The sequence below is a fragment of the Pseudophryne corroboree genome, chromosome 3, assembly GCF_028390025.1.
Source record: "Pseudophryne corroboree isolate aPseCor3 chromosome 3, aPseCor3.hap2, whole genome shotgun sequence".
In the NCBI taxonomy this organism is placed as follows: domain Eukaryota; kingdom Metazoa; phylum Chordata; class Amphibia; order Anura; family Myobatrachidae; genus Pseudophryne; species Pseudophryne corroboree.
This window is the reverse complement of record NC_086446.1, coordinates 114612439-114619938: the sequence shown is the minus strand read 5'-3', so window position 1 is coordinate 114619938 and position 7500 is coordinate 114612439. Positions and strand designations below refer to the sequence as shown.

Here is a 7500-nt window from a genome sequence, read left to right as displayed (position 1 = left end):
TTTATACTGCCAACACCGTTCTGTTGATGCATTCAATTTTCAAATGTATTCATTTATGAACCAGTAGTTAGAAGTAGAAAAGTTCAAACAGAAACCACAAAGCTCATCTACATCCACACCACACTGGATACGCCCAATCTCATCTGATCTTGGAAGCTAAGCAGTGTTGGGCCTGGTTAGTACTTGGATGGGAGACCACCTGGGAATACAAGGTGCTGTAGATATTTTTATACTGCCAACACCGTTCTGTTGATGCATTCCATTTTCAAACGTATTCATTTATGAACCAGTAGTTAGAAGTAGAAAAGTTCTAACAGAAACCAAAAAGTTCATCTACAGCAACACCACACTGGATACGCCCAATCTCATCTGATCTTGGAAGCTAAGCAGTGTTGGGACTGGTTAGTACTTGGATGGGAGACCACCTGGGAATACAAGGTGCTGTAGATATTTTTAAACTGCCAACACCGTTCTGTTGATGCATTCCATTTTCAAACGTATTCATTTATGAACCAGTAGTTAGAAGTAGAAAAGTTCTAACAGAAACCACTAAGCTCATCTACAGCCACACCAAACTGGATACGCCCAATCTCATCTGATCTTGGAAGCTAAGCAGTGTTGGGCCTGGTTAGTACTTGGATGGGAGACCACCTGGGAATACAAGGTGCTGTAGATATTTTTATACTGCCAACACCGTTCTGTTGATGCATTCCATTTTCAAACGTATTCATTTATGAACCAGTAGTTAGAAGTAGAAAAGTTCAAACAGAAACCACAAAGCTCATCTACAGCCACACCACACTGGATACGCCCAATCTCATCTGATCTTGGAAGCTAAGCAGTGTTGGGCCTGGTCAGTACTTGTATGGGAGACCACCTGGGAATACAAGGTGCTGTAGATATTTTTATACTGCCAACACCGTTCTGTTGATGCATTCCATTTTCAAACGTATTCATTTATGAACCAGTAGTTAGAAGTAGAAAAGTTCTAACAGAAACCACAAAGTTCATCTACAGCCACACCACACTGGATACGCCCAATCTCATCTGATCTTGAAAGCTAAGCAGTGTTGGGCCTGGTTAGTACTTGGATGGGAGACCACCTGGGAATACAAGGTGCTGTAGATAATTTTATACTGCCAACACCGTTCTGTTGATGCATTCCATTTTCAAACGTATTCATTTATGAACCAGTAGTTAGAAGTAGAAAAGTTCTAACAGAAACCACAAAGTTCATCTACAGCCACACCACACTGGATACGCCCAATCTCATCTGATCTTGGAAGCTAAGCAGTGTTGGGACTGGTTAGTACTTGGATGGGAGACCACCTGGGAATACAGTGTGCTGTAGATATTTTTTTTTATACTGCCAACACCGTTCTGTTGATGCATTCCATTTTCAAACGTATTCATTTATGAACCAGTAGTTAGAAGTAGAAAAGTTCTAACAGAAACCACAAAGTTCATCTACAGCCACACCACACTGGATACGCCAAATCTCATCTGATCTTGGAAGCTAACCAGTGTTGGGCCTGGTTAGTACTTGGATGGGAGACCACCTGGGAATACAAGGTGCTGTAGATATTTTTATACTGCCAACACCGTTCTGTTGATGCATTCCATTTTCAAACGTATTCATTTATCAACCAATAGTTAGAAGTAGAAAAGTTCTAACAGAAACCATAAAGCTCATCTACAGCCACACCACACTGGATACGCCCAATCTCATCTGATCTTGGAAGCTAAGCAGTGTTGGGCCTGGTTAGTACTTGGATGGGAGACCACCTGGGAATACAAGGTGCTGTAGATATTTTTATACTGCCAACACCGTTCTGTTGATGCATTCACTTTTCAAATGTATTCATTTATGAACCAGTAGTTAGAAGTTGAAAAGTTCAAACAGAAACCACAAAGCTCATCTACAGCCACACCACACTGGATACGCCCGATCTCATCTGATCTTGGAAGCTAAGCAGTGTTGGGCCTGGTTAGTACTTGGATGGGAGACCACCTGGGAATACAAGGTGCTGTAGATATTTTTATACTACCAACACCGTTCTGTTGATGCATTCCATTTTCAAACGTATTCATTTATGAACCAGTAGTTAGAAGTAGAAAAGTTCTAACAGAAACCATAAAGCTCATCTACAGCCACACCACACTGGATACGCCCAATCTCATCTGATCTTGGAAGCTAAGCAGTGTTGGGCCTGGTTAGTACTTGGATGGGAGACCACCTGGGAATACAAGGTGCATTAGATAATTTTATACTGCCAACACCGTTCTGTTGATGCATTCCATTTTAAAACGTATTCATTTATGAACCAGTAGTTAGAAGTAGAAAAGTTCTAACAGAAACCACAAAGTTCATCTACAGCCACACCACACTGGATACGCCCAATCTCATCTGATCTTGGAAGCTAAGCAGTATTGGGCCTGGTTAGTACTTGGATGGGAGACCACCTGGGAATACAAGGTGCTGTAGATATTTTTTTTTATACTGCCAACACCGTTCTGTTGATGCATTCCATTTTAAAACATATTCATTTATGAACCAGTAGTTAGAAGTAGAAAAGTTCAAACAGAAACCACAAAGCTCATCTACAGCCACACCACACTGGATACGCCCAATCTCATCTGATCTTGGAAGCTAAGCAGTGTTGGGTCTGGTTAGTACTTGGATGGGAGACCACCTGGGAATACAAGGTGCTGTAGATATTTTTATACTGCCAACACCGTTCTGTTGATGCATTCACTTTTCAAATGTATTCATTTATGAACCAGTAGTTAGAAGTAGAAAAGTTCAAACAGAAACCACAAAGCTCATCTGCAGCCACACCACACTGGATACGCCCAATCTCATCTGATCTTGGAAGCTAAGCAGTGTTGGGCCTGGTCAGTACTTGTATGGGAGACCACCTGGGAATACAAGGTGCTGTAGATATTTTTATACTGCCAACACCGTTCTGTTGATGTATTCCATTTTCAAACGTATTCATTTATGAACCAGTAGTTAGAAGTAGAAAAGTTCTAACAGAAACCACAAAGGTCATCTACAGCCACACCACACTGGATACGCCCAATCTCATCTGATCTTGGAAGCTAAGCAGTGTTGGGCCTGGTTAGTACTTGGATGGGAGACCACCTGGGAATACAAGGTACTGTAGATATTTTTATACTGCCAACACCGTTCTGTTGATGCATTCCATTTTCAAACGTATTCATTTATGAACCAGTAGTTAGAAGTAGAAAAGTTCTAACAGAAACCACAAAGCTCATCTACAGCCACACCACACTGGATACGCCCAATCTCATCTGATCTTGGAAGCTAAACAGTGTTGGGCCTGGTTAGTATTTGGATGGGAGACCACCTGGGAATGCAAGGTGCTGTAGATATTTTTATACTGCCAACACCGTTCTGTTGATGCATACCATTTTCAAACGTATTCATTTATGAACCAGTAGTTAGAAGTAGAAAAGTTCTAACAGAAACCATAAAGCTCATCTACAGCCACACCACACTGGATACGCCCAATCTCATCTGATCTTGGAAGCTAAGCAGTGTTGGTCCTGGTTAGTACTTGGATGGGAGACCAACTGGGAATACAAGGTGCTGTAGATAATTTTATACTGCCAACACCGTTCTGTTGATGCATTCCATTTTCAAACGTATTCATTTATGAACCATTAGTTAGAAGTAGAAAAGTTCTAACAGAAACCATAAAGCTCATCTACAGCCACACCACACTGGATACGCCCAATCTCATCTGATCTTGGAAGCTAAGCAGTGTTGGGCCTGGTTAGTACTTGGATGGGAGACCACCTGGGAATACAAGGTGCTGTAGATAATTTTATACTGCCAACACCGTTCTGTTGATGCATTCCATTTTCAAACGTATCCATTTATGAACCAGTAGTTAGAAGTAGAAAAGTTCTAACAGAAACCACAAAGTTCATCTACAGCCACACCACACTGGATACGCCCAATCTCATCTGATCTTGGAAGCTAAGCAGTGTTGGGACTGGTTAGTACTTGGATGGGAGACCACCTGGGAATACAGTGTGCTGTAGATATTTTTTTTTATACTGCCAACACCGTTCTGTTGATGCATTCCATTTTCAAACGTATTCATTTATGAACCAGTAGTTAGAAGTAGAAAAGTTCTAACAGAAACCACAAAGTTCATCTACAGCCACACCACACTGGATATGCCAAATCTCATCTGATCTTGGAAGCTAACCAGTGTTGGGCCTGGTTAGTACTTGGATGGGAGACCACCTGGGAATACAAGGTGCTGTAGATATTTTTATACTGCCAACACCGTTCTGTTGATGCATTCCATTTTCAAACGTATTCATTTATGAACCAGTAGTTAGAAGTAGAAAAGTTCTAACAGAAACCACAAAGCTCATCTACAGCCACACCACACTGGATACGCCCAATCTCATCTGATCTTGAAAGCTAAGCAGTGTTGGGACTGGTTAGTACTTGGATGGGAGACCACCTGGGAATACAAGGTGCTGTAGATATTTTTAAACTGCCAACACCGTTCTGTTGATGCATTCCATTTTCAAACGTATTCATTTATGAACCAGTAGTTAGAAGTAGAAAAGTTCTAACAGAAACCACTAAGCTCATCTACAGCCACACCACACTGGATACGCCCAATCTCATCTGATCTTGGAAGCTAAGCAGTGTTGGGCCTGGTTAGTACTTGGATGGGAGACCACCTGGGAATACAAGGTGCTGTAGATATTTTTTTTTATACTGCCAACACCGTTCTGTTGATGCATTCCATTTTCAAACGTATTCATTTATGAACCAGTAGTTAGAAGTAGAAAAGTTCTACCAGAAACCACAAAGTTCATCTACAGCTACACCACACTGGATACGCCCAATCACATCTGATCTTGGAAGCTAAGCAGTGTTGGGCCTGGTTAGTACTTGGATGGGAGACCACCTGGGAATACAAGGTGCTGTAGATATTTTTATACTGCCAACACCGTTCTGTTGATGCATTCCATTTTCAAACGTATTCATTTATGAACCAGTAGTTAGAAGTAGAAAAGTTCTAACAGAAACCACAAAGCTCATCTACAGCCACACCACACTGGATACGCCCAATCTCATCTGATCTTGGAAGCTAAGCAGTGTTGGGCCTGGTTAGTACTTGGATGGGAGACCACCTGGGAATACAAGGTGCTGTAGATATTTTTATACTGCCAACACCGTTCTGTTGATGCATTCACTTTTCAAATGTATACATTTATGAACCAGTAGTTAGAAGTAGAAAAGTTCTAACAGAAACCACAAAGTTCATCTACAGCCACACCACACTGGATACGCCCAATCTCATCTGATCTTGGAAGCTAAGCAGTGTTGGGACTGGTTAGTACTTGGATGGGAGACCACCTGAGAATACAGTGTGCTGTAGATATTTTTTTTTATACTGCCAACACCGTTCTGTTGATGCATTCCATTTTCAAACGTATTCATTTATGAACCAGTAGTTAGAAGTAGAAAAGTTCTAACAGAAACCACAAAGTTCATCTACAGGCACACCACACTGGATACGCCAAATCTCATCTGATCTTGGAAGCTAACCAGTGTTGGGCCTGGTTAGTACTTGAATGGGAGACCACCTGGGAATACAAGGTGCTGTAGATATTTTTATACTGCCAACACCGTTCTGTTGATGCATTCCATTTTCAAACGTATTCATTTATGAACCAGTAGTTAGAAGTAGAAAAGTTCTAACAGAAACCATAAAGCTCATCTACAGCCACACCACACTGGATACGCCCAATCTCATCTGATCTTGGAAGCTAAGCAGTGTTGGGCCTGGTTAGTACTTGGATGGGAGACCACCTGGGAATACAAGGTGCTGTAGATATTTTTATACTGCCAACACCGTTCTGTTGATGCATTCACTTTTCAAATGTATTCATTTATGAACCAGTAGTTAGAAGTAGAAAAGTTCTAACAGAAACCATAAAGCTCATCTACAGCCACACCACACTGGATACGCCCAATCTCATCTGATCTTGAAAGCTAAGCAGTGTTGGGCCTGGTTAGTACTTGGATGGGAGACCACCTGGGAATACAAGGTGCTGTAGATAATTTTATACTGCCAACACCGTTCTGTTGATGCATTCCATTTTCAAACGTATTCATTTATGAACCAGTAGTTAGAAGTAGAAAAGTTCTAACAGAAACCACAAAGTTCATCTACAGCCACACCACACTGGATACGCCCAATCTCATCTGATCTTGGAAGCTAAGCAGTGTTGGGACTGGTTAGTACTTGGATGGGAGACCACCTGGGAATACAGTGTGCTGTAGATATTTTTTTTTATACTGCCAACACCGTTCTGTTGATGCATTCCATTTTCAAACGTATTCATTTATGAACCAGTAGTTAGAAGTTGAAAAGTTCAAACAGAAACCACAAAGCTCATCTACAGCCACACCACACTGGATACGCCCAATCTCATCTGATCTTGGAAGCTAAGCAGTGTTGGGCCTGGTCAGTACTTGTATGGGAGACCACCTGGGAATACAAGGTGCTGTAGATATTTTTATACTGCCAACACCGTTCTGTTGATGCATTCCATTTTCAAACGTATTCATTTATGAACCAGTAGTTAGAAGTAGAAAAGTTCTAACAGAAACCACAAAGCTCATCTACAGCCACACCACACTGGATACGCCCAATCTCATCTGATCTTGAAAGCTAAGCAGTGTTGGGCCTGGTTAGTACTTGGATGGGAGACCACCTGGGAATACAAGGTGCTGTAGATAATTTTATACTGCCAACACCGTTCTGTTGATGCATTCCATTTTCAAACGTATTCATTTATGAATCAGTAGTTAGAAGTAGAAAAGTTCTAACAGAAACCACAAAGTTCATCTACAGCCACACCACACTGGATACGCCCAATCTCATCTGATTTTGGAAGCTAAGCAGTGTTGGGACTGGTTAGTACTTGGATGGGAGACCACCTGGGAATACAGTGTGCTGTAGATATTTTTTTTTATACTGCCAACACCGTTCTGTTGATGCATTCCATTTTCAAACGTATTCATTTATGAACCAGTAGTTAGAAGTAGAAAAGTTCTAACAGAAACCACAAAGTTCATCTACAGCCACACCACACTGGATACGCCAAATCTCATCTGATCTTGGAAGCTAACCAGTGTTGGGCCTGGTTAGTACTTGGATGGGAGACCACCTGGGAATACAAGGTGCTGTAGATATTTTTATACTGCCAACACCGTTCTGTTGATGCATTCCATTTTCAAACGTATTCATTTATGAACCAGTAGTTAGAAGTAGAAAAGTTCTAACAGAAACCATAAAGCTCATCTACAGCCACACCACACTGGATACGTCCAATCTCATCTGATCTTGGAAGCTAAGCAGTGTTGGGCCGGGTTAGTAATTGGATGGGAGACCACCTGGGAATACAAGGTGCTGTAGATATTTTTATACTACCAAC

The 7500-nt window shown here is 41.5% G+C and overlaps 30 non-coding genes and 3 pseudogenes across 30 annotated transcripts; all 33 read left to right on the top strand.

The window, feature by feature from the left end:
* The first annotated feature begins 105 nt into the window (after nucleotides 1-105).
* Nucleotides 106-224, top strand: LOC135064672 (5S ribosomal RNA). The gene has a single exon (XR_010250974.1). It is a non-coding gene; the product is annotated as a 5S ribosomal RNA (ribosomal RNA).
* Nucleotides 225-331: 107 nt separating this feature from the next.
* On the top strand, nucleotides 332-450 carry LOC134885356 (5S ribosomal RNA). Its single transcript, XR_010169471.1, has one exon. It is a non-coding gene; the product is annotated as a 5S ribosomal RNA (ribosomal RNA).
* A 107-nt stretch (nucleotides 451-557) lies between these two features.
* Nucleotides 558-676, top strand: LOC135064152 (5S ribosomal RNA). Its single transcript, XR_010250464.1, has one exon. It is a non-coding gene; the product is annotated as a 5S ribosomal RNA (ribosomal RNA).
* Nucleotides 677-783: 107 nt separating this feature from the next.
* Nucleotides 784-902, top strand: LOC135065556 (5S ribosomal RNA). The gene has a single exon (XR_010251835.1). It is a non-coding gene; the product is annotated as a 5S ribosomal RNA (ribosomal RNA).
* Nucleotides 903-1009: 107 nt separating this feature from the next.
* LOC135061611 (5S ribosomal RNA) lies at nucleotides 1010-1128 on the top strand. Its single transcript, XR_010247988.1, has one exon. It is a non-coding gene; the product is annotated as a 5S ribosomal RNA (ribosomal RNA).
* Nucleotides 1129-1235: 107 nt separating this feature from the next.
* On the top strand, nucleotides 1236-1354 carry LOC135065572 (5S ribosomal RNA). Its single transcript, XR_010251850.1, has one exon. It is a non-coding gene; the product is annotated as a 5S ribosomal RNA (ribosomal RNA).
* Nucleotides 1355-1465: 111 nt separating this feature from the next.
* Nucleotides 1466-1584, top strand: LOC134884534 (5S ribosomal RNA). Its single transcript, XR_010168678.1, has one exon. It is a non-coding gene; the product is annotated as a 5S ribosomal RNA (ribosomal RNA).
* A 107-nt stretch (nucleotides 1585-1691) lies between these two features.
* LOC134888878 (5S ribosomal RNA) lies at nucleotides 1692-1810 on the top strand. The gene has a single exon (XR_010171188.1). It is a non-coding gene; the product is annotated as a 5S ribosomal RNA (ribosomal RNA).
* A 107-nt stretch (nucleotides 1811-1917) lies between these two features.
* LOC134901585 (5S ribosomal RNA) lies at nucleotides 1918-2036 on the top strand. Its single transcript, XR_010175071.1, has one exon. It is a non-coding gene; the product is annotated as a 5S ribosomal RNA (ribosomal RNA).
* A 107-nt stretch (nucleotides 2037-2143) lies between these two features.
* LOC134894836 (5S ribosomal RNA) lies at nucleotides 2144-2261 on the top strand (annotated as a pseudogene).
* Nucleotides 2262-2369: 108 nt separating this feature from the next.
* Nucleotides 2370-2488, top strand: LOC135063825 (5S ribosomal RNA). The gene has a single exon (XR_010250148.1). It is a non-coding gene; the product is annotated as a 5S ribosomal RNA (ribosomal RNA).
* Nucleotides 2489-2599: 111 nt separating this feature from the next.
* LOC135062134 (5S ribosomal RNA) lies at nucleotides 2600-2718 on the top strand. Its single transcript, XR_010248491.1, has one exon. It is a non-coding gene; the product is annotated as a 5S ribosomal RNA (ribosomal RNA).
* Nucleotides 2719-2825: 107 nt separating this feature from the next.
* On the top strand, nucleotides 2826-2944 carry LOC135069194 (5S ribosomal RNA). The gene has a single exon (XR_010255382.1). It is a non-coding gene; the product is annotated as a 5S ribosomal RNA (ribosomal RNA).
* A 107-nt stretch (nucleotides 2945-3051) lies between these two features.
* Nucleotides 3052-3170, top strand: LOC135060884 (5S ribosomal RNA). Its single transcript, XR_010247278.1, has one exon. It is a non-coding gene; the product is annotated as a 5S ribosomal RNA (ribosomal RNA).
* Nucleotides 3171-3277: 107 nt separating this feature from the next.
* On the top strand, nucleotides 3278-3396 carry LOC135069092 (5S ribosomal RNA). The gene has a single exon (XR_010255282.1). It is a non-coding gene; the product is annotated as a 5S ribosomal RNA (ribosomal RNA).
* Nucleotides 3397-3503: 107 nt separating this feature from the next.
* On the top strand, nucleotides 3504-3622 carry LOC135068633 (5S ribosomal RNA). The gene has a single exon (XR_010254829.1). It is a non-coding gene; the product is annotated as a 5S ribosomal RNA (ribosomal RNA).
* Nucleotides 3623-3729: 107 nt separating this feature from the next.
* On the top strand, nucleotides 3730-3848 carry LOC134888867 (5S ribosomal RNA). The gene has a single exon (XR_010171187.1). It is a non-coding gene; the product is annotated as a 5S ribosomal RNA (ribosomal RNA).
* A 107-nt stretch (nucleotides 3849-3955) lies between these two features.
* On the top strand, nucleotides 3956-4074 carry LOC135065571 (5S ribosomal RNA). Its single transcript, XR_010251849.1, has one exon. It is a non-coding gene; the product is annotated as a 5S ribosomal RNA (ribosomal RNA).
* A 111-nt stretch (nucleotides 4075-4185) lies between these two features.
* On the top strand, nucleotides 4186-4304 carry LOC134887979 (5S ribosomal RNA; annotated as a pseudogene).
* Nucleotides 4305-4411: 107 nt separating this feature from the next.
* On the top strand, nucleotides 4412-4530 carry LOC134886645 (5S ribosomal RNA). Its single transcript, XR_010170725.1, has one exon. It is a non-coding gene; the product is annotated as a 5S ribosomal RNA (ribosomal RNA).
* A 107-nt stretch (nucleotides 4531-4637) lies between these two features.
* Nucleotides 4638-4756, top strand: LOC134888855 (5S ribosomal RNA). The gene has a single exon (XR_010171186.1). It is a non-coding gene; the product is annotated as a 5S ribosomal RNA (ribosomal RNA).
* Nucleotides 4757-4867: 111 nt separating this feature from the next.
* LOC135061218 (5S ribosomal RNA) lies at nucleotides 4868-4986 on the top strand. Its single transcript, XR_010247606.1, has one exon. It is a non-coding gene; the product is annotated as a 5S ribosomal RNA (ribosomal RNA).
* Nucleotides 4987-5093: 107 nt separating this feature from the next.
* On the top strand, nucleotides 5094-5212 carry LOC134888843 (5S ribosomal RNA). Its single transcript, XR_010171184.1, has one exon. It is a non-coding gene; the product is annotated as a 5S ribosomal RNA (ribosomal RNA).
* A 107-nt stretch (nucleotides 5213-5319) lies between these two features.
* On the top strand, nucleotides 5320-5438 carry LOC135067282 (5S ribosomal RNA). Its single transcript, XR_010253502.1, has one exon. It is a non-coding gene; the product is annotated as a 5S ribosomal RNA (ribosomal RNA).
* A 111-nt stretch (nucleotides 5439-5549) lies between these two features.
* On the top strand, nucleotides 5550-5668 carry LOC134892308 (5S ribosomal RNA; annotated as a pseudogene).
* Nucleotides 5669-5775: 107 nt separating this feature from the next.
* LOC134888831 (5S ribosomal RNA) lies at nucleotides 5776-5894 on the top strand. Its single transcript, XR_010171183.1, has one exon. It is a non-coding gene; the product is annotated as a 5S ribosomal RNA (ribosomal RNA).
* Nucleotides 5895-6001: 107 nt separating this feature from the next.
* LOC135061610 (5S ribosomal RNA) lies at nucleotides 6002-6120 on the top strand. The gene has a single exon (XR_010247987.1). It is a non-coding gene; the product is annotated as a 5S ribosomal RNA (ribosomal RNA).
* Nucleotides 6121-6227: 107 nt separating this feature from the next.
* LOC135065570 (5S ribosomal RNA) lies at nucleotides 6228-6346 on the top strand. The gene has a single exon (XR_010251848.1). It is a non-coding gene; the product is annotated as a 5S ribosomal RNA (ribosomal RNA).
* A 111-nt stretch (nucleotides 6347-6457) lies between these two features.
* LOC135065555 (5S ribosomal RNA) lies at nucleotides 6458-6576 on the top strand. The gene has a single exon (XR_010251834.1). It is a non-coding gene; the product is annotated as a 5S ribosomal RNA (ribosomal RNA).
* A 107-nt stretch (nucleotides 6577-6683) lies between these two features.
* On the top strand, nucleotides 6684-6802 carry LOC135061609 (5S ribosomal RNA). The gene has a single exon (XR_010247986.1). It is a non-coding gene; the product is annotated as a 5S ribosomal RNA (ribosomal RNA).
* Nucleotides 6803-6909: 107 nt separating this feature from the next.
* LOC134885447 (5S ribosomal RNA) lies at nucleotides 6910-7028 on the top strand. The gene has a single exon (XR_010169561.1). It is a non-coding gene; the product is annotated as a 5S ribosomal RNA (ribosomal RNA).
* Nucleotides 7029-7139: 111 nt separating this feature from the next.
* On the top strand, nucleotides 7140-7258 carry LOC134884533 (5S ribosomal RNA). The gene has a single exon (XR_010168677.1). It is a non-coding gene; the product is annotated as a 5S ribosomal RNA (ribosomal RNA).
* A 107-nt stretch (nucleotides 7259-7365) lies between these two features.
* LOC134885426 (5S ribosomal RNA) lies at nucleotides 7366-7484 on the top strand. The gene has a single exon (XR_010169540.1). It is a non-coding gene; the product is annotated as a 5S ribosomal RNA (ribosomal RNA).
* Nucleotides 7485-7500: the final 16 nt, after the last annotated feature.